Source organism: Microtus pennsylvanicus, chromosome 7 (genome assembly GCF_037038515.1).
Source record: "Microtus pennsylvanicus isolate mMicPen1 chromosome 7, mMicPen1.hap1, whole genome shotgun sequence".
NCBI classification, from domain to species: Eukaryota; Metazoa; Chordata; class Mammalia; order Rodentia; family Cricetidae; genus Microtus; species Microtus pennsylvanicus.
This window is the reverse complement of record NC_134585.1, coordinates 18,426,659-18,447,338: the sequence shown is the minus strand read 5'-3', so window position 1 is coordinate 18,447,338 and position 20,680 is coordinate 18,426,659.

Genomic DNA, 20,680 nt, shown 5'->3' with positions numbered 1-20,680 from the left:
ACTAATGTGTCCTAAGAACATGGCAATATATTAATAATAAATCATAGAAGGAGGACCCAGCAACTATAATCTTACATTCCATTGAACATTGACATTTTCCACTAAGAACAAATTCTTACACACTCTGTTATGTTCTTTGAACATTCAGTAAAGTAATAGGATGTGTGTCTTCTTCTAGGATTTGTAATGGTCACCGTTAAAGGGAACAATGAGCCCCTACAATCCCTGAACAACACAGACTTCTCTAAAGCTCTTCACCTTCAGACTTCAGTATTGACACTTTCAAAGATAATGAAGAATAAATTACCTGTTAGAAAACGTGAACTCACTGTTAAATTTAAACGCATGTCTCCTTCTGCTCTCCCCTCAGTGGGGACCTGGTCTCCATTAAACCAAAATAGTAGAGAGGGGGTTCAGTGATCCCAGGAGATTGTCAATTCATTCCCACTTCTCAGCTCCTGGAAAATGACCTTTATTTTCCGTGACAGTTGCCTTTAAAAATGGATGAAAATTTAATTTGCTACAAGTAGTTCAGGAAACAAGAATTCCATTTATATTTTAGAATTAAACATAGTGTTTTGATCTTCTTAGCTTAAGGTCACCTGGAAGTAGATCTTGGAGCAGGGACTAGGGTACCAGTAATGTTGGAGAAAATCCTACCAAGCTCAGGTCGAAATGAAGGACATAAGATGGAGGCCTGGGTCAGGCTTGCTGGTAGCTATCACACAATTTCTCACTCCAGGCAATCTGAACTTAGTTCTAAAGAGGATCTCTGTAAAATGTGATAGGTATGCCTATCATGGTATTCTCATTCATAATCCTTTGTGTGGAAGCTACCCTCTAGCTACTGTCCTAAAGATTTTATTTTCACTGATAATTATGTGTATATATGAGAATGGTGCACATGGGTGAAGTGCCCATGGACACCAGAAGAGAGAGTTGGATGCCCTGCAGCTGTCCAGAGGGCTGTAGGCTGCCTAACGTGAGTGTTTGAACCTCTTCTTGGGGCCTCTGCAAGAACAGTACACCCTCTGTAACCACTGAGCCACACCTCTAGTCCTGACTTTTAATTATTAGTGATATCAGAAACAGCATGTTAGCTATCATTGTGCCTTGGCATGATTTAAGTAGAATTTTTAATCCTGACATTAGAATTCTATCCTTCAATAAACATTATTTTGTTTGTTTGTTTCTTATTGGTGGGAGCATTTTTATTCCAGTGTATGCTATATTTGGGTATTCTACATTTTAGAGCAATGTGTTTCAATATGCAATCCCAAACTAAGGATAGAGTTTGACTACGCTAGATAAGGCAGCATTCATTAGTATACAGTTCCCCTCTTCCCTGTGATAACTCACCAATGCTTCATATTGAATTCCTCACATTGTGACCTGTAACCTGTTTGCAAGTATTTTCTTATAACCTTCATGGGCCTTTTTAAAAATGTAAATCTTCATACTCTGCCTCAGGACCACTGATTACTCCAGCCCAGGAGAGGGGTGGGATGCAGGAATTGTGATCTTCATAGTTGAAATTCACAGTGCGTTAAAGTTCCTCTCCCATGCCTTCTATGGCCAGCCTTCACAAACACAAAGGCCAGCTTTTCTCTGGACGTTTCTACTGCTTCCATTCACTTATTTTTACAGATTTTTAGCTGCAGTCTCCATCATGTCTGTATGTCTTCTCTTCTTCCATACTGTGGGGGTTAGATTTTAATTGTCAGGTTTACATCATGTGGGGTCACTTGGAAAGAGGGTTTTAGAGAGGGATTCCTAGATATGGTTGGCCTTTAGGCCTATTTGTGATAGATAGTCTTGACTGTAAAAATTTATATACAGGATTTGTCCCTACTGCTTGAACAGGCTTTTTGGAACCCATGCCCTTGGGAGGGATACTTTGCTCAACCTAGATATACTTGAGAGGGCCTTTGTCCTGCCTCAAAGTGATGTGCTAGACTTTGTTGACTTTGCATCGAAGCCTTACCCTCTCCGAGGACTGGATGGGGGTGGGGTGAGTGGGAGGAGGGGAAGGAGTAGGAACTAGGGATGGTATGTAAAATGAGAAAAAAAATGTTTTTAAAAATTAATTAATTAATGAAAAATTGATATACAAAGACCCAGTCTACCATGGATGGCACCACCCCATATGTTTGTGTCCTGGACTATATAAGAATTAAGAAGTATGACTGAGAAAGAAACATTCAAGCACTCATTTCTCTCCATTCTTGACTGTAGAGGTTACCAGCTGCTTCAAGCTCCTGCCTTGACTTCCATGCAACAATGGACTATAACCTACAAATGTAGGTTAAAATAGACTGTTTCTCCCTTACCTACTTTAGAAAAGCTAATTTGCATCTCAGCTCCTATAATGTCTCCTCCCCACCAAGACACAATATCATTGTTGCAACTAACATTGGTGTTAGATTAGTTCATACACCATGCACTGAGCACTTACCATATGTCAATCATTCTCCTAGACACCTTAGATACACTCTCCCTGCAAACTCTCACAAAACTATATATGCATCTATTACTAGCTAAACTTCTAATATGTTTAAACTAAAGTCAGAAGAGCTTGATGACTTGCTTAGATCACTTCTTGCATGAAAGGCACCATTAGGTCAGAGACTTGGGTCTCTCTGACACTAAGCCCCATAGTTACTTCAGTTATTATTCTGTTATACCTCCTTTGTCTTTGCCCTTAGTGACTCCACCATGATTGGCCCCTGTCATTGCAACTGCTCATGAAACAGTCTCCATGAATGACCTACAGAGCATTGAAGAACACTAAAATATCCTTACGGGAATGATGAAATCTAATTAAGTCTAATTTCTCAATCTACCATTCTGGTTCATCCCATCTTGATGGGGTGGGGGGTGGGGGGTTACAGTCAGCTGAATGGTTTATTGCATGTCCATTGACAGTTGGCTTATTCAAAAACATACAGTACCAAAAACAGGTTAAAGCAATAGACTGATCAACCTGTAGCAAGAGGGACAATAATAATAATAGCAATAGATACTGTGTGTGTGTGTGTGTGTGTGTGTGTGTGTGTGTGTGTGTGTGATGGTCACTATGGGTCAGACACAACAGGTAGCACATATATGCACTATCTAACTGTTGAAACAATAATAACAAGTTAACACATCATCTGCTCCATCATGAAGATAGGAAACCGAGGCTAGGAGATACTGGCTTACTTGTATAAGCCACATAGCCAGCAATGGAACAGAAATTAATTATAGACCGAATGCATTACTCTTCCATTCCATCAAGGAGGGCTCCTATTGTAGTTTAATCTTAAGCAAATGGTCAGAAATTACTTTTGAAAAGTTTAAGTAGTAAGGACAGAGCCTATGAAGCTTCAGAAGTGAAAACCAGACCACAAGACATTTCTGTGGAAATCAGAGGAAGCCTAAGAAATAGGCTCGCCTGTTACATCAGGGAATGAAAGCTGGCACCCCATGCGCTTTGACGCCTGTCATATTCTTTCAGGATGCTCCAGGGGAATACCAGGGATGGCATGATAAACAACAGAAATGCATTTCTCTTTTTTGAGAAAGCCAAGAGCCAGGCATGCGTGGATTGCTGCTTCTCGGCTTTCGGGTACGAGTCATCTTAGTTTCTCGTCTCATTGCTGTGAGTGACTACTTGGCAGAAACAGTGTAAGTGGTCCTTGTTCATGTTTAAGTGGACCAGGAAGCAAAGTTGAGACTGGAAGTAGGTCAGCCAGAAACTTTAGGACCCACCCTTAATGACTCGCTTCCTTCAGCAAGAACCTGCCTCTGAAAGAATCTGTAGCCTCCCAAAGCAGCAGCATCAACTGTGTACTAAGTATTTAAACACATGACTCTTTGAAGGAACATTTTACATCCAAATTATGACAGCCATATTGATGCTGCATCTCACGCATCCAAAAGAATGAAGAGACTTTCTGGTTTACCCCCCCCCCCTTTTTTGGTTTTTCAAAACAGGGTTTCTTTGTAGTTTTGGAGCCTGTCCTGGAACTAGCTCTTATAGACCAGGCTGGCCTCGAACTCACAGAGATCTGCCTGCCTCTTCCTCCCGAATGCTGGGATTAAAGGTGTGTACCACCACCACCTGGTTGGTTTACCGTTTTGAAAAGTAAATGAAACTTCCACCTTCCCAAAGGCTTTCCCTCCAAATATCACCATGAAAATTAGTTCTCGACATGTGAATGAGAAGGAAAGGAGGGGCGCAAATACTCAGTCAGCTGCAGCACCCTTATCCAGCATCACCATTTATTAAAAGCCAACTTCTGTTGGCTTAGAACACAGAGGGGGGTTGACATTGGTCCAAAAGGAAAAATCTAAATTTTGAGTTTCTCTCAAAATAGTTGGCATTTGTCTGCCAAGAATCACTTCCTCTAACTACCCCCCAAACAGCCACACAGGCAAGACTTTCAAGTAAAACAACAAAGTTTCTGAAAAACTAGCCAATATAGATAGGAAACAGACAGCAAATGTTTCCGAAGTGTGGGTCTCCCTTTAATGATCAGTTTCATGGGAGTAGGCGGGGTAGGTGGGAGACCAGGAGCTACTAGAAGATATGACTAATGGCACATGCTCTTCCTTTTGAAGAATCTCTATTTTCAGCTTCCAGCTTGTCCATCCCTTCCCACCATAGGGTACAAACATAGAGACCATACAATCTGTCCTAGTTTTCTTCTCCGTTGCTATGAGAAAACACCGAATAAAACCAGCGTTGGGGAGAAGGGTTGGAAGCCAGGCAGGAAGCTGCAGGCAGGACGGAAGCAGAGACCATGGAGGAAATGCTGGTTAACAGGCTGGCTCTCTCAAACTTGTTTAGCCTGCTTTGTTATGTAACCCAGGCCCACCTGCTTAGGAATAACACCGCCCACAGTGGACTGGGCCCTCGCACATCAATCATTATCCAAGAATATTCTGCGCAGGAGTACTCGCTGGCCAATGTGCCAAACCCAATTCCTCAACTGAAGTTTCTCTCCCTAGGTTACTTAGGTTTTGACAAGTTGACACAAATAAACCAGGTCACAGCCCATCTTCAATATCAAACATGAAGGGCAGCTACTGTTTGATTGTTGGAATCCACTTAACTTGAAAAGTTGCCTTGACTCATGATCACAAGGTTAGAACACAACGCATTACAGTACATCCATCACACGGGGAAACGCTCCTGAGAGAAAGCATCAGCCGCCTCATCTAAAACATTAGCATAAATGTTTGTTCCTGTGGGGAACTTTTAAAGGAATAAGTCAAGTTAGCAAACGGCAGTAGAAAGATTTCCAATATTCTGGAGTGTTCCCTACACTGTACTCGCTCTCCATCTGTCACACCAAAGCTTTTTATTACTAGAGACCAGAGGAAAGTTGTTTTCTGTGACTGATTAAAACTATATTTTCACTAGCTAAGAACTGTATGGGCTGTCGCCAGGTGGGATAATGGATCCCATCCTTTTATCCTCTCATTCCAGGCAGAAGTTTCAGATGGCATGTCCTAATTTTAATACACTTCATAAATTTATCCTGTTTCCTGAACCTTCTACCTCAAACACACCACTTCCTGCCAACCAATTTCTCTTCTTCATTATGCCTCTCCTGCCCTTCCTCCTTCGGAGTGGTATTCCCAGGGCTTGTCAAAATGACTGCTCACCCAGCGCCTTCTCGAAAAGTCTTTTCCATCCATCGTGTCCCTTCCTGTCATCTCCTTCGTCTCATCTCCAAAGCCTCCTACTCCAGGTCATGACCACTTCATTGGGATGAGTAAGTTCTATGGATGCAACTGTTATTTACAGAATTTCAGTAGAAACGTGAGTTCATGTGAGACGGCTCAGTCAATTAAGTGCTTGCAACAGATACACAATGACTTCAAGTCAGACCCTCAGGGCCCTTTAGAAGTCCAGTGTGGGGGCATGGTTCTGCAACTCGAGTAGTAGGGTGAGGCAGTGACAGGAGGATCCCTAGAGGTTACCATTCGGCCAGTCTAGCTGAAACAGAGTGCTCCAGGGTTGACTGAAAGACCCTGTCTACAAAAGTAGACTGTAGAGTTGCTAAGGAAGGTACCCAATGTCAAGCTCTGGCCTGTACACACACACACACACACACACAGAGGCATGCTCACACACAAATACACATATACATTAAAAACTTACTTGTTCTGTGATATGTTGCATAAAAGATGTTAATTGGATTTCATGGTTATTTTTTCAGATATATGAAAACCACATAAGAGTTTTTCTGAGTAGGTTTATCAAGACTCCTACAGGATCTGAGAGTGGATGAGGTGGGGAAAAAAGCAGGTGAAGAATGTTTGTTATGTCCCAGGGGAAGACAGTATCCTTAGGGCTCTGTCTCTACAAAATGTTCACAGAAAGAAATGACTTCTTATCCCACCCACAGCTTGAATCCCCACTTCCAAATTTTCAATGTTATGTTTGCTTTGGGGCAAAAAAAAAAAGAAGAAGAAAATTACATTCTATCTCCAGGTTTCATTTCTCAAAGATTTTTTTAAAGCAATGTGTGTGTTTGAAAGCCTTTGCCTGAGTTTATACATATCTAGACAAAGCCAAAATTCTCTAGAAATAGAACCAAGGAGACTGTTGCCACCAACACATACATTTACCATGCAGCACTGTGAAGAAGCCTGGCTTTGCAGCCTGTTCGCCCTCCCTTGGCTTTCCCAGAGACTGACTGTCAAAGGCCAATCATTGTGCTCCCTAGTGTTGTATCGCATTAGAATGTTCTGGATAATTGAAAGTCAACTTATGTCCAAGCACTGCCCCTGACAAAATAAATAAAATCTCTACAGATGGAGGCTGTGGATATGAATCAGTGGGTAAGAGGAGTAGCTGTACAATCATGAAATACCCAACTTTCAATTTCCCACCTTCATAATAACCCAGGCATGGCCACCATATAACCTCAGCTTAAGAGGGTGGGAGGATCAGGAGAACTCACTAGATGACCAGATAACCTAGCCAAAATGGGGTGCTACAGGTTGAGGTAGAGCACTAGTCATGTGGGCATGAGTGTGTACAAATAGCTTAGTCTTCTCCATGTGATTCATCATGACCAGCCACCCGTTCAATAAAAACACCACATCCACCACACCATGCAAGTACAGTAATGGGTACTGAACATGTGGCATTTGGGGGAACTGATGTAGAATCCCTACTGTCAAGGAGCTTAGATTGATGGAAGAAGAGTTTACCTAAATCACACTATAGAATTAAAAATAATGGGAAATGTTACAAAGAAAACAAACTAGAAGGGGGGTTCAAGAATAGTTTCCTTAAGCAACTATCTTTGTTGAGTTTCTTTTTTATTTCATTGATTTTTATTGAGCTCTACATTTTTTCTACTCCTCTCCCTGCCTCTCCCCTCCCCTTCAACCCTCTCCCAAGGTCCAGCAATAGGAACTCTACTGTGAAGGGACACCATGACCACAGCAACTCTTATAAAGGAAAACATTGAATTGAAGTGGTTTACATTTTCAGAGATTTTGTCCAGCATCATTATGGTGAGATATGATGGTGCGCAGGCAGACGTGATGCTGGAGAAGTAAAGGAGTGCCCTACATCTTGACTAGCAGGAAACAGGAAGTTGTCTGAGATACTGGACATGGCTTGATGAGGACTGGAAATGAATATCCTGAAAAGACATTGTATGCATGCATTCTTTAAAAAGTTATAATATTGTCTTTATTAAGGGTTGGTGAGCTGGCTCCATGGGCAAAGTCACTGTTGCCAAGCCTGAGGATCTGAATTTGATCTCAAGGCCCCACATGGTGGAAGAAGAGAGTCAACCATTGAAAGTTACCGTCTGATCTCTAGATGCATGCAGAGGTAAGAATAGACACATACATGTGCACACACATTCACACATGCAAAATATAAAATGATAGCCACAAATTGAAAAACTGTTTTAAGGTTACACAATGATATATGTTGGATTAATAATTTTGCTTCCATAAAGATACTGTTATGTGCATGACATGTAATGGATGCATATACATTATTCTGCAACTAACTTCTCTCATACAGTTACACAGACATGCTTTCACCTCAGTTTATAAAGCTCTGCTTCATCTATATTAATAATTGCCTCATCTGCATATATACATGGTCCTTAATTTATTCCACCATTACCATAAGTGAGCATTCAGTCTATGTCTCTTTTTCGATGTTATAAGCAAAGCTCAAAAACATCTTTATAGGTAAATCCTTATAACTTATTACTTATTTGTTTCAAATCAATTCCCAGAAGTGAATTGCTAGGAGAGATAGTGTGCACATTTTAAATGTAATAAAACACAGCCAGATTACTTTCCAGAAGTAATAATGTATTCCTAATGACAACAGCAGATGAAGGCAGATACTCATTTCCGCACCCTTTCTAATAATAATGTGCTAATTTCTTCATTCCTGTTGAGCTGTTATTTGAAAAAATAATATTTTGCAAGTTGAATATTACATACTTGTTAGGAATTCTTTGTTCTTTCATCCTGAAAGTCTTCTTCTTTTTCCCTATAAAACCCTTATAGCTTATTTTCGGTCATTTTTGGAAGTTTTATGTTGCTCTTTGCTCTTAATTAAGTGTTCTTATCTCTACCACACCATGGCTTTAAAGAGACAGAGGGCATCTCCCACCACCCTTTGAACTTCCACATCTGCACAATGGTGACACACAGGAGAGGTTCCCTTTTTTTGTTTGTTTGTTTGTTTGTTTGCTGAGACCAATTATTGGTTTGAAAAGAGGAAGTTTCAGGTGAAGAGCCAATGTGTATGAATATGTATTCGTGGAGGAAATGGCAAGTAGCTGTCTGCAAAATTCTATCAATAAGAAAACATTTGGTTGAGATAACTACTTGGTATTCACTTAACAAGTCAGCCACTGAATATCCAAAAGAGGATAGATAAGCCAATTAAGGGTATCCTGAGAAGCTAGACCATATGTAAAACAAGCCCAAAAGAAAGAAGTAGAGGAAGAAAAAAATTGAAGATATATCATTTCAAAGTAGAGGCTGAGCAAATATTTACCATTGTGGTCAAAGATAAAGAACAATTATATCTCATTGTAAAAGACTTAAAACTCCTCAAAAGTCAGCAGAGTAAGTACAGCTGCACTTCATATGTTGAGAGTTGCCATGCATACACTAACCCACTATACATCACACACATGTGCACACACATACACACATACACACACACACGTACACATCGATGCAGTAAACAACTATTCTTATCATTATATCCACATGTTATGTACAGGAACTTAACCTTCCCAAGATCACAGAATACACATATATGGGAACTGAGTTGGAAGAGCTCACCTTTTGTGTCTCGGGTGCCTGAAACATAATTCATACAAGTTCAGAAACAGAGGGCAGTTGATTCTTCACCAAAGGTGCTCTAGAATCGTGACTTCATTGAGGGGGAGAGAAAATGACGTTCACCTGGGCCATAATTAGTGCTTAGTAGTACACCAGCACAGAATGTAGAGTCAAAACCCGGGTGGAAATAAATAGACAAGCAATGTTCTACTCTTCACACTTCACCATTAGGCGGAAAGTACAAAGAATGAGGCAGAGATGGCGCAGATTCACTGTTGAGAAATAAAGACCGTGCAAAGCGATGGGAAGCAGCTGTGGAACCTAAGTACAGAAAGCCAGCCGCAGACACCTGAAGCTGGCCACGGCTCAATTCCTAAACACGTTCTTGGCTGACTATAGCCACGTCTCCTGACTGTGGCCACCTTCCCAAAATACCAGTATTAAGTGCGTATTAGCACTTCATGATGGAGTCTCAACCAGCTCCTTCCAGTTTGTTCTAGGTCTCCTAGTTCCTGAAGTTACTGGTTGCTGCTGCTCTCTTGTGCATTAGCCTTTTCCTTTGCTCCTCACTTCCGTCTTAAGCCATGGAGACCCTGACAAGAAAAGCAATTTGAATCCAGTTTCCTCAGCTGGACTGAATTAGTAACTCCCCTTCTTGTGGCAGACACCTCCCACAAATTCCATCGTAATGACAAATGACAAAAATAGATGCAAATGACATAAAGATTCATGATGCAGAGATATTTGAATTCATATCTTAAGCTCACCATTATTTGTGGCCCTGAACAACATTTCTAACCCACCTAAACCCCACTTTCTCTTTAGTGTTGACTTCCTATGCTGTGCTGACAATATAGCATCCACCTCAAAGAGTCTTTAAGAGGATTCAGCTGGGTCCTGAACACACAACCTACAGGAAGTATCTGTTCTAGTTACTTTTATGCTACTCTGATAAAAACACTCTGACGAAGGCAGCTTTAGGAAGGAGGGGTTTGCTTTGGCACAGTTGGTGATAGGACCATCTTGGTGGGAGAGGCAAGGCAGCTGGAGGTGGGAGCTGCTGATTACACTGCATCCACGATCAGGAGGCAGTGAGAGATGGCTGGTGTTCAGCACACTGTCTCCTGTTTCTTTTCTTTTCTTTTTAAGACCAGGACCCTATCTCAGGGAATAGTGCTGAAGGGAGGTCTTTCCAACTCAGACAGCCTAATCTAGATAATTCCTCACAGTCCTGAGACTTGACTCTTTGATACTTCTAGTCCTATATAGATGACAATCACCATTAAACTCACACCACCCAATTAGTACAAGAAAGTTATTACTATATCTATTAGCAAAATCATCCACTTTCAGTCAGGAATATAAATAAAATAAAACTTTTAAAATGCATGAATATATATATATATATATTAATTAATTTGAAGTGCCTTTGTTTTCTCTGTGTCTGAAGACAGGATTCAACAATTACCACACAATATGAGGAGATGGCTAATAGGCTCCCTTTGGCCCTTAATGAACAGTCTCAAAGGAAGCATCAGGTGCCTTCCCACAGATGCAAGAACACAGAAAAGACCAAGGCTTTTCACAGGCTAATGGCCTTCGAAGAAAGGAAAACGAGAGCAGCAGCTTTAAGAGGCGAGATGACAGGATGGTTTGTCCCACAGCTGGTAGACAGAAGGTGCAAATGGAAGGCAAATATGGACGGCACATGACACACTCACCCTGTCTCTCTCTTCCCCTGTGTGGGCGCCAATTAAATTATCCTTCGCACCCAGATGATAACGCACCCGTGGATTAAAACGATGAACTGGCTCATGTTGAGAGAGTGATTATTCATAAGCTGTCAGTCAAAGCATATGTGTTCATCATCGGCGCAGAGCAGGGTGTATCAAGGTTTAACGAAGAGACATGACAGGACAGCAACAGTCCTGCAAGTTAAGGTGGGACCTTAAAACAATTCACTGCATTTCAGGATGAATATTCCTAAGGGAATGGGCAAGTTTTAGAAACTTCTCAGGCGGGAGATAAGATGGCTTAATATAGGAGATTATGCAGCCCAGTGGAGGGTTTGAGGAGGATTAATATGGTTGGATGGAGACCGAAGATGAAAAATGAAAGTGATGGCAAGATGAACAATTAATTTTCTAAAGACAAAATATTCATCAGTTGAAGGCTTAGATGTAGCTGGTCGATGCTTGCCTAGTAGACATAAAGTCATGAGTTCAATTCCCAACACCCATAACCCATGCGTGGTACGTGGGAAATGGAGACAAGAGGATCATAAATTCCAATTATACTCACTTGTATAGAGAGTCATCTGGGGCTGCAAAGGACCGTGTCTCAAAATATAAATAAATAACAAAAAAATGACAAGAAAAGCATATTCGATTAGAAGTAGAGTTAAGAGTTAAAATGTTGTTTAAAACATGTACACTGAATTGTTGAAAACTGACTTTATTCTGCTCTTATGGGTGGACCACAATGAATCAGAGCATACTGAGTTCTTTCTAAATTTTGTTCTGCCACTGCAGCAACATGCAATCTCTATTTTCATTAAAATCCAATTTCTTGCAGTTGGCTTTCTCCTGAGTCAGAGCTCCTGATCCAGGTGATCCACTAAGCTGTTTTAGGGTAATGCCTTCAAAGGAACCTCCATGTAGACGAGAGGCTACTCTCCTTTGGCATTTATGCCTATCAAAACATGCTGTTGGCATTTGCATTTCTTTAATTTTTCTTCCACTAATGAAACTAATCTACTTAGTGACACATTGGGGCCTTTGTATAGTCAAAAACAAAACAAATACTCTACTCATTTCTACCCATTACCAATAAAAATTACAACTCAACAGTCAGAGGCTCGGTTCACATATCTTCATCTTTTTGGTCAGTTGGTCAACCCTGGAGAGATGGAGAAAAGAGCACTTCAGTGTACATGAGGTGATGTGCCTTGAAGAAAAACTGAGTCTACTCAGAGTTTTATTTTAGACAGAGCCTCATGTATATTAATTTGACCTGGAATTCAGTAGTCAAGGAAGATCCTAAACTTCTGGTTTCCCCTGCCACTTAGTGATGGGATTGTGGGCAGGCACCTCCATACTCAACATATATAGTCCTGGGGATCAAATCTAAGACTTTGTCTCTAAAGAAATTTATTATTTTAATTCCCCCATCAAATATTTGTCTGTTCCAGATTCTAAACAAATGCTAAATGAAGAAAAAGAATTAAAAAGCTGAATTTTAATACACACACAATCTGTCAGTGGAGTCTCCTAAAAAGCAATATATTATTACAGGAAGTCCAGTGCAGGGAGACACTAAAGGAAGCCAGCAATGAGCAAAACATAAAAGGGGGAAGATCCCTAATGAGCAGGTAAGAAGAAACAAAACCAGAGTGAAAGGATGAAAGGCTCATATGTCAAGAAGTCGGCACAGAGAAAGAGAGGAGAAATGGAAGTGGGGAGAGATGAGCTAGATCGGGAATGAGAAGATTGGGAGATTAACTCTAGAACGCAATGGTCTACTCTAAAATGCTCACAGCCAAGAGGACCATACTGAAAATAACAACTAAATATTATATAATAGCTTGTGTGGGATCCACAAGAAGCAAAAATGATATTAAAATGAAAAGCAATGAATTCTGGGTGGAGTTGAACTTTCCTGAATAACGCTGTACCAGTGTTACTTATGGGCAGTGAAGGTGTACCGTTTAGAGTACTAGAATAAAACAGCTGGAAACCAGGTGTGTGAGCGCTCTGCATTTCTCTTGGAAGTTTTCTGTAAGCCTGGAAGTATTCTAAAATAAAGTTTTTAAAGTTGATGACCTAGGAACATGTTTTTCTAGTAACCTTCTCCCAAGGATCCTAACTCCTTGTGAAGGGTGAAAAATAAGAAGAATTATGGTTAAAATACCGACACAGGCCTGATATCACAGAGGCAGAATATAAACAATCAATTAAGAAATTTAAAAGATCTATGTTAAAACACACCTGTCCTTACTAATGTTTGAGATTCAACCTTATTTAGATAGAAAACAATCTTTTGTTTATTTAAGCAAATTACCTGGAAAATGCTGTCTTAACCAAGCAACATCAATTAAATTTTTCCTTAAGCATGCTAACCTTTTGCATCTAAAGAAAGCAAATAACAGATCAAATGCAATTGGCTAGCAGTTCATTCAAAGCAAATGGAAGAGCTTGCATCAAAGGGAAAATATTAACAGGATGTCAGCACTGCCTCTATTAATACTATCAATAAAATTTTAATGTCATTATGGAGAAAAGGTACAGTGGCAACAGAGTCCTGATATAAATAACTCAATAATGTGTTGCTACACATATAATAGCTGCTTAGCAAAAGGCTATAAAATATAGGCACAAAGAAATAACATTTCCCACCCTGAACGTCTCCCTCTGCCTGCTCTTCCCACATGTGAGAAGGTGCTCTTTTTGACAGTATTGCCCCTCTCATCAAGCCGCTAAGCCTGAAATTTTTTAAGATGGACCTACAGCTTTCTGTCGCCATCTGAGTTCACGTAAAATCAGGCCACTTTTAAATGGAGTCTATCGAATGTCAGGTTTGTGTCAAGGTTTTAATTTCACAGTAGATTTAACCAAAGAGACGTAATTTCACCAAACTAAAAATGCATGCCTTACAATAACCCCCTAAACCCTCCAGGAGTAGACTCAGACCAGAAAGTTTCATCAGAGCCTCAACTAGAAAGGAAAAGAAAAAATGGCAAAGAGGCTGGATAATTTAAAACTTCAGACATTGACAATGGGGGGCGGGGGAAGAAAGATTAACATTCTGTAAAAAGGATGCCATTCTTTCTGACTGCTTATATGACCTCCTCTTACTCCTCCAAAGTCACGTTACACTCCAAAGTGTACATCACAAAGGGTACCCAACCAACTCTTAGAAAAGAGAGGGAGGAGACTGTAGCAAACCCTTGTAGGCAACAGGATGTTACTGTCTTCCACACACATGGGCATGGGTAAGAAACAGGGAGTAATTATTACACAGGGGAACACAGTCACAAAGAGAAGAGAGGGGGTCAGGGGAAGTGAGAAAGGAATGGGGCAATAGAAGTCAACTTACGATAAAACTGTTAAGATGAGTAAAAGGCCATACTACTGAATCAGTCCTTATAGTCATTATGCTATTCTCATAATGATACTAGAGTCTCTGTGCCATTCAGCACATAAATAGGAAAAACAAAGGCTACCTGAACTAAAGGCCTTGACCTTTCAATATGTAGGTACAAGAAAAAGTCTTAGGTTGCTTTAACACCTTGACCCTTTGCTTTTTCTGTTATTCAGTCCTACGTACCCAAAAAGAAAGTCAGCATGTGGTTAATATAATCATCCAGATAAAATAAAAAAAAAATAAATAAAAGACCTCATGTGTATATAAGTCAAAATATCAATTCAGGTTTAAATTCCCTAACGTAAGTGATGTGGGATTACCCTCTGTGTGCTGTGAATACCACAGGTTAACGAATAAAGCTGTTTTGGCCTACAGAAGGGCAGAATTGAGTAAGGTGGGAATTCCAAGCCGATAGAGGAGGAAAAAAGGCAGAGTCAAGGAGATGCCATAGAGCTACTAGAGGAGAAAGATGCCCACATGGAACCGGTAAATTACGAGCCTCATGGTAAAATATAAAATAATAGAAATGGGTTAATTTAAGATATAAGAGCTAACTAGAAATACACTTAAGATATTGACCAAACAGTATTGTAATTAATACAATTTCTGTGTGATTATTTCAGTTCTGGGAGGCTGGGGGAAAAAAACAGCCTCCACCTACTCATAAGGATTATATTTAGAGAAAACAGTATTTTATATTTCTATTAACATGATAGGCTGTCATTAATAATGAATTTGATTGGCTGGAAAGATGGTTCAGAAGTTAAAAGGACACACTGTTCTTGGAGAGAACCTGAGTTAGGTTCCCAGTACCCATACCACATGGCTCACAACCAGCTGTAACTCAAGCTCTAGGGCATCTGATACCCACTTCTGGCCTCTCCAGGTACCTGCACTCCCATGTGCATGCCCACATATAGACATACTAGTAAGACAATAAAATCAATACATTAAAATGCTTTAAAAATAGAATTTGCAGGAGGTAAGCTGAGATGTAACCATAAGATAAAATAATGGTGCCCTAAAATGCAGCTAAAAGTTAGTATGTCAGTCTATAGAGCTTACACACTTAAGATTATACATTTACTCCATGTAAATTATTTATTTATTCCCATAAATGGCACAACCGTTAAAAGCTAAATGAGTGAATGGGTTAACAATGGGAAAGAAAGGGAAAACTAATTTCTACTTCTGATTACCCTGGAGCTAGTAGAACAACATTCTCTTTAAGAACAACATGAAAATTCAAGCCAAACACGAGAGTAAATTGTTTGAAGGAATTGGATTGCTGTTGAGAAAATGAAAACTTGGTAAGTCAAAATCCACAGGAGAAGGAAATTCATTAAGATGAATATAATATTCTATGTCCAACTTCTCACCTCAGGGTAGTCATTTTTTTTTAATTGAGAGAGTAAGATGCCAAGAAAAGGATGATGGATATGAGAACATGAGAGAATGCAGAACTCTTTCATTGTGAACAGACAAAATTAGTGTTCAGGAAGGCTGACTTGGACTGGTCTTGAGAGTCCCAGGTTTCCTATAAAATTAAGGCCCGAAAGGTAAGACATTAAGGACCAAAAGGTAAGACCAGCAAGCAATGGATTTCTCTCCAGGTACATGCTGAATACTTAAGTTGTGCACCAAGAAAGGCAACACCTCAACAAGGATATAACTGGGAGGAGTGGAACTGCATAGGCCTTCGGGGAATAAAGTAAAGTCTACAAAGTAGAAATCAGAACCCTACAGCAAAGCAGGGGACTGAGAAATGCCTAACACTCCCAGGTCACATACTCAGAAGATTGGAAACCACCAGAAGAGTCTAAATTGCGTCGTCTCTAATTGTAGCCCTGATCTGGTCTACTCTAATTGATATGTTCTCAAGAGAAAGGGTGGATTACTGTAGGACCCATCGGACCATCAGAGTATTCTGTATTTGGTCCTACTTTAAGTGGAAAAGCCAACTAAAAATTATTCTATTGTGACAAATAGGTTTATAGAAAATGAGATCTTTTGATCAATAGATACAAACCTATATATAGCCTAGTAGTCTTTCATCAGACACAACTAAATTAGCAGTGAAATGCATGTTTTCTCTCATATGCAGAAGCTAGATTGTGTAGGTGGGTAGAAGAGTATGCATGTATATATACATATATATATGTGTGTGTGTATATATATATATATATATATATATATATATATATATACACAGAGACATACGTGTGTGTTTATAAGTCTTTAAACTTGGGAAGGTAGTAGAGAAATGATTGCAACCTTAAAACTAGACTGCTCAATATGGTAGACAATATATTTCACAATGTTTTCTACTGACCATATGAGGAGATGATAATTTGGGTAATGTATGAAATCTAGTAGAACTAAGAAAAACACAATCAAGCCCTAAGGACAGGAGAATGAAGTAAGTAGAGAGAAGACCAATGGGAAGAGTCTAAGAATATCCAACATCTGCAAAAAATATCTAGCTACTTCCTGAGGAAGTGCTAGTCATCCATAAAGGAGAGGCATATTAGAATAAAACACCTTCAACCAAAGCCAAAGAGAGAACCCTAAAAAAGGAACACACGTGAACATGTGCGAAGCACAGGATGGCATTTGAAGTTGCTCAAAGAGAATAGAATTCTAGAATCAGGAAATATATCATTCAAAATGGAAGTTTCCTAATAGAAACAGAATTCATCACCAGTAGATCTACGGGGCCAGGGTGTTGGGGGGGACCTCCAAACAGGCATCTCCAGTGAAAAGAAAATTGACAGTTAAAAAGAAATATATAATAACAGCTTTTGTGGTTGTGATAACAGCAGAGTGCACTCTAAGGCTAAAAGCACCAAAAAAAAAAAAAAAGAGGAGCATTTCATTTTCATTTTGAGAAAAAGGGTTAATACTTTACCAAAATATAATTATCCTAAACTTGAAGTCATTGAATAATACAGTGACAAAACCAATGAAGCAGACCAAAAAGCCATCGTGGTGGCTCGTGCTGCTGATTTCAACACTGGAGAGGCTGAGACATTCAGATCAAAAATTCAAAGCTAGCCTGGGCTGCAGAGCAAGATCCTGTCTCAAAAGAAAAGAGGGCAAAATGAGACACAACTAAAAAGAAGTCCACCCTAAGGCAACTTGAAAATTGTGCACAAACATTGACTAAGCTGACCTATTGGCATGTATCGAACTTAAACCATTCTGTTGGTTGCCGTTTTGTCTTACTGACAGTGTCCTTTGCCTTGCAGAAGCTTTTTGGTTTCAGAAAGTCTCATTTATTCATTGTCTATCAGAGTCTGTCTGTGCTGCTAGTGTTCTATTCAGGAAGTGGTCTCCTGTGCCAATGTACTCAAGGCTACTTCCCACTTTCTCTTCTACCAGCTTCAGTATAACTGGTTTTATGTTGAGGCCTTTGATCCACTTAGACTTGAGTCAAAACCATTTCTCAAAAAAAGATAAATGTATATTACGCTGTTTTTCTTTATATACATTACAAGGCTTTCTTTACATAGCATAAACTTCTCTAGGTCCAACCATAAAGTACCCCACTGGGGAAAAAAAGGATTTTGTGCCTGGATAGAATTCCACTGAAATAATATCACACTCATCTAGGAAGAAAGTCAGGTCAGTTCCAACCCTCACTGTTATGAATGATGCTGCAGTGGGAACAAGAAGGTGCTTACCTCACCATCATTGTGGTTTCAATCCCTTTTTATATAAATTCGGAAGACTGCTAACAGTCAATAGTTCTACATTAATTTCTTGAGGAGCCTCTACACTGTTTACCACAATGCAACATTGTTACAATCCAGTTTAAATATGGATGCATTCACTTTAGAAAGTTCAGTAATTGGTGAACTTCTTACTATTAGTATGCTAACGAGATAAATGCACTTATCCATAAAGCATTTGGCCTACTACCCTTTGTCTATTTAGTAGACCAACAAAACGACACAATAAATATGCATGTGGTAAGTACATCCTCCTTGAAAATTTAGAAACCCAAGGTTTTTATCATATTTTAAGAATTTTAAAGTACAAAGAACTGAATACATAAGATATCCCTTTTGAGGCTGAAAAGCACAATCCTGGTGAGAATGCTAGATGCTTTATACGGTGTACTTCAAAGAGCACGGGTGGAATCAAAATTAGCTCTTGCTGCAATCTGCCCGCGCCTTCATGTGTTGTCACTTTTAGATACAATTTAGAGATATCTCATTATCTCACTTATTGAGGCAGCCCATTTAAAATTATCTCATTAATAGCTTTATGAGAAGACAGAACGAAAAATTGTTTTTCTGTGTGACAAATGAAAAAAATAAATAGCCTCCTGTGAGCTAATTTACTGCTACAACTCAACAAGAGGCTAAAGTGAACATCTATTCCTTTAGCTTGCTCAAAACTCCCATTCCAAGCTAGGCAAGGTAGTTCATGTCTGTAATCCCAGTACTATAGTGGAACTTGAAGTCAGGCATGTTGATGCCCCCAGGAGTTCCTTTCTTGTACAGAATTGTTTTGCCTATCCTGGGTTTTTTATTCCATATGAAGTTGAGTATTGTTCTTTAGAGGAATTATGTTGGGATTTTGATGGAGATTGCATTGAATCTATAGATTGCTTTTGGTAGGCTTGCCATTTTTATTATGTTGATTCTAACTATCTAAGAACATGGGAGATCTTCCCATTTTCTGATATCTTCTTCAATTTCTTTCTTCAAAGACTTAAAGTTCTTTTCATTCAGGTCATTCACTTCTTTGGCTAGTATTACCCCAAGAAATTTTATGCTATTTGTGGCTATTGTAAAGGGTGATGTTTCTCTGATTTCTTTCTCAGCCCTTTCATCATTTGTATATAGGAGGGCTACTACTTTTTCTTGAGTTGATCTTGTAACCTACCACATTACTGAAGGTGTTTATCAGCTGTAGGAGTCCCCTGGTAGAGTTTTGGGGTCACTTATGTACACTATCATATCATCTGCAAATAGCTAAAGTTTGACTTCTTCCTTTCTAGTTTGTATCCCCTGGATGTCCACTGTTGCTTGTCCATTTCAGCTCATGCTTAGGTTGGTAAGACTTCATGGCTGTAACTTCTAACACTACTACAAGACACAGTCTCACAGCAAACTCCCTGATCCTCCAGCTCTTGCAGTCTTTCCATGTCCTCTTCCCATGTAGGAGTGTTTTATAGATTTATCAGTTGAGACTAGGCTCCACAACTTCATTTTGATTTGATTGTGGCTTTCTGGTTTGAAAAAAAAGTTAGCTTTTCAGTTGAAAAGATTTTGCCTTCTTAAAAGTTAATTGTTTCATATTTAATGTAAAAAGGTCTTGGTTCACCTAAATTATTATTTTCTCAAAAATCTAAGGGAAAATGCAAGCCCTGGAGATAATGGGATTCAATTATCGAGGATACAGAAGCATGGAGATAAATACAGGAAGTAACAAGAAGCACGCATGAAAGGGAAGACTGGATTTTTTTAATGAAACAAAAATTTCCTAGTAAACCTAGAATATGTCAAAAAAAAAAGTCAAATCTTTTTAAAAGGTGGCAAGGTCTAAAAAACAAAATACACAGTGGGAGGTAGGAAACTGTCACTCCCGTCAGCTCCAATTCATTTGAGAAGACACACAAACAGGGGAAGTTCGACTTACATTTTGGCTAAGAAAAATATGGTTAATTATACAAAATATCCAAAGACGTCATCCCAAGAAGCCAACAAACTGTTTGAGAAATCTTTTGTAGTTTTTTTTTTTTTGAAAGTTCCCAAGGTTTCAAAACAACTCAGAAAAAGATACTGTCAACCTGAAACTTGGTTTTTCAAGCCATGATTCCTCTTTTCTTACACAAATGGTTGAGCTCCAGATCAGATTATGAGCCAATAATCCAGGTTGGAGATGACTGAGGCAATATTTCAAATAGTGGTCACCATCTCTGCAGTATATGGACTATGACTCTGTAACTGGTAGGAGACCCCAAAGTAGAATAACCTCCTACTCTACAAACACACACACACGCACACACACACACTGTTGATTGGATTCAGCTTGACAAAGGAAATTCTCCAAATATGGACAAGGCATGATTAGGTATTTTTCCCACTCCTTCATTCTTCTCTCTGGAGATCTTTTGATTTTTTTCCACCCCACTTATCCTTACTGACAGCTCAGTTCATTCAGTGAAAGAGCATAAACAGAAATCTAAAAACACCCA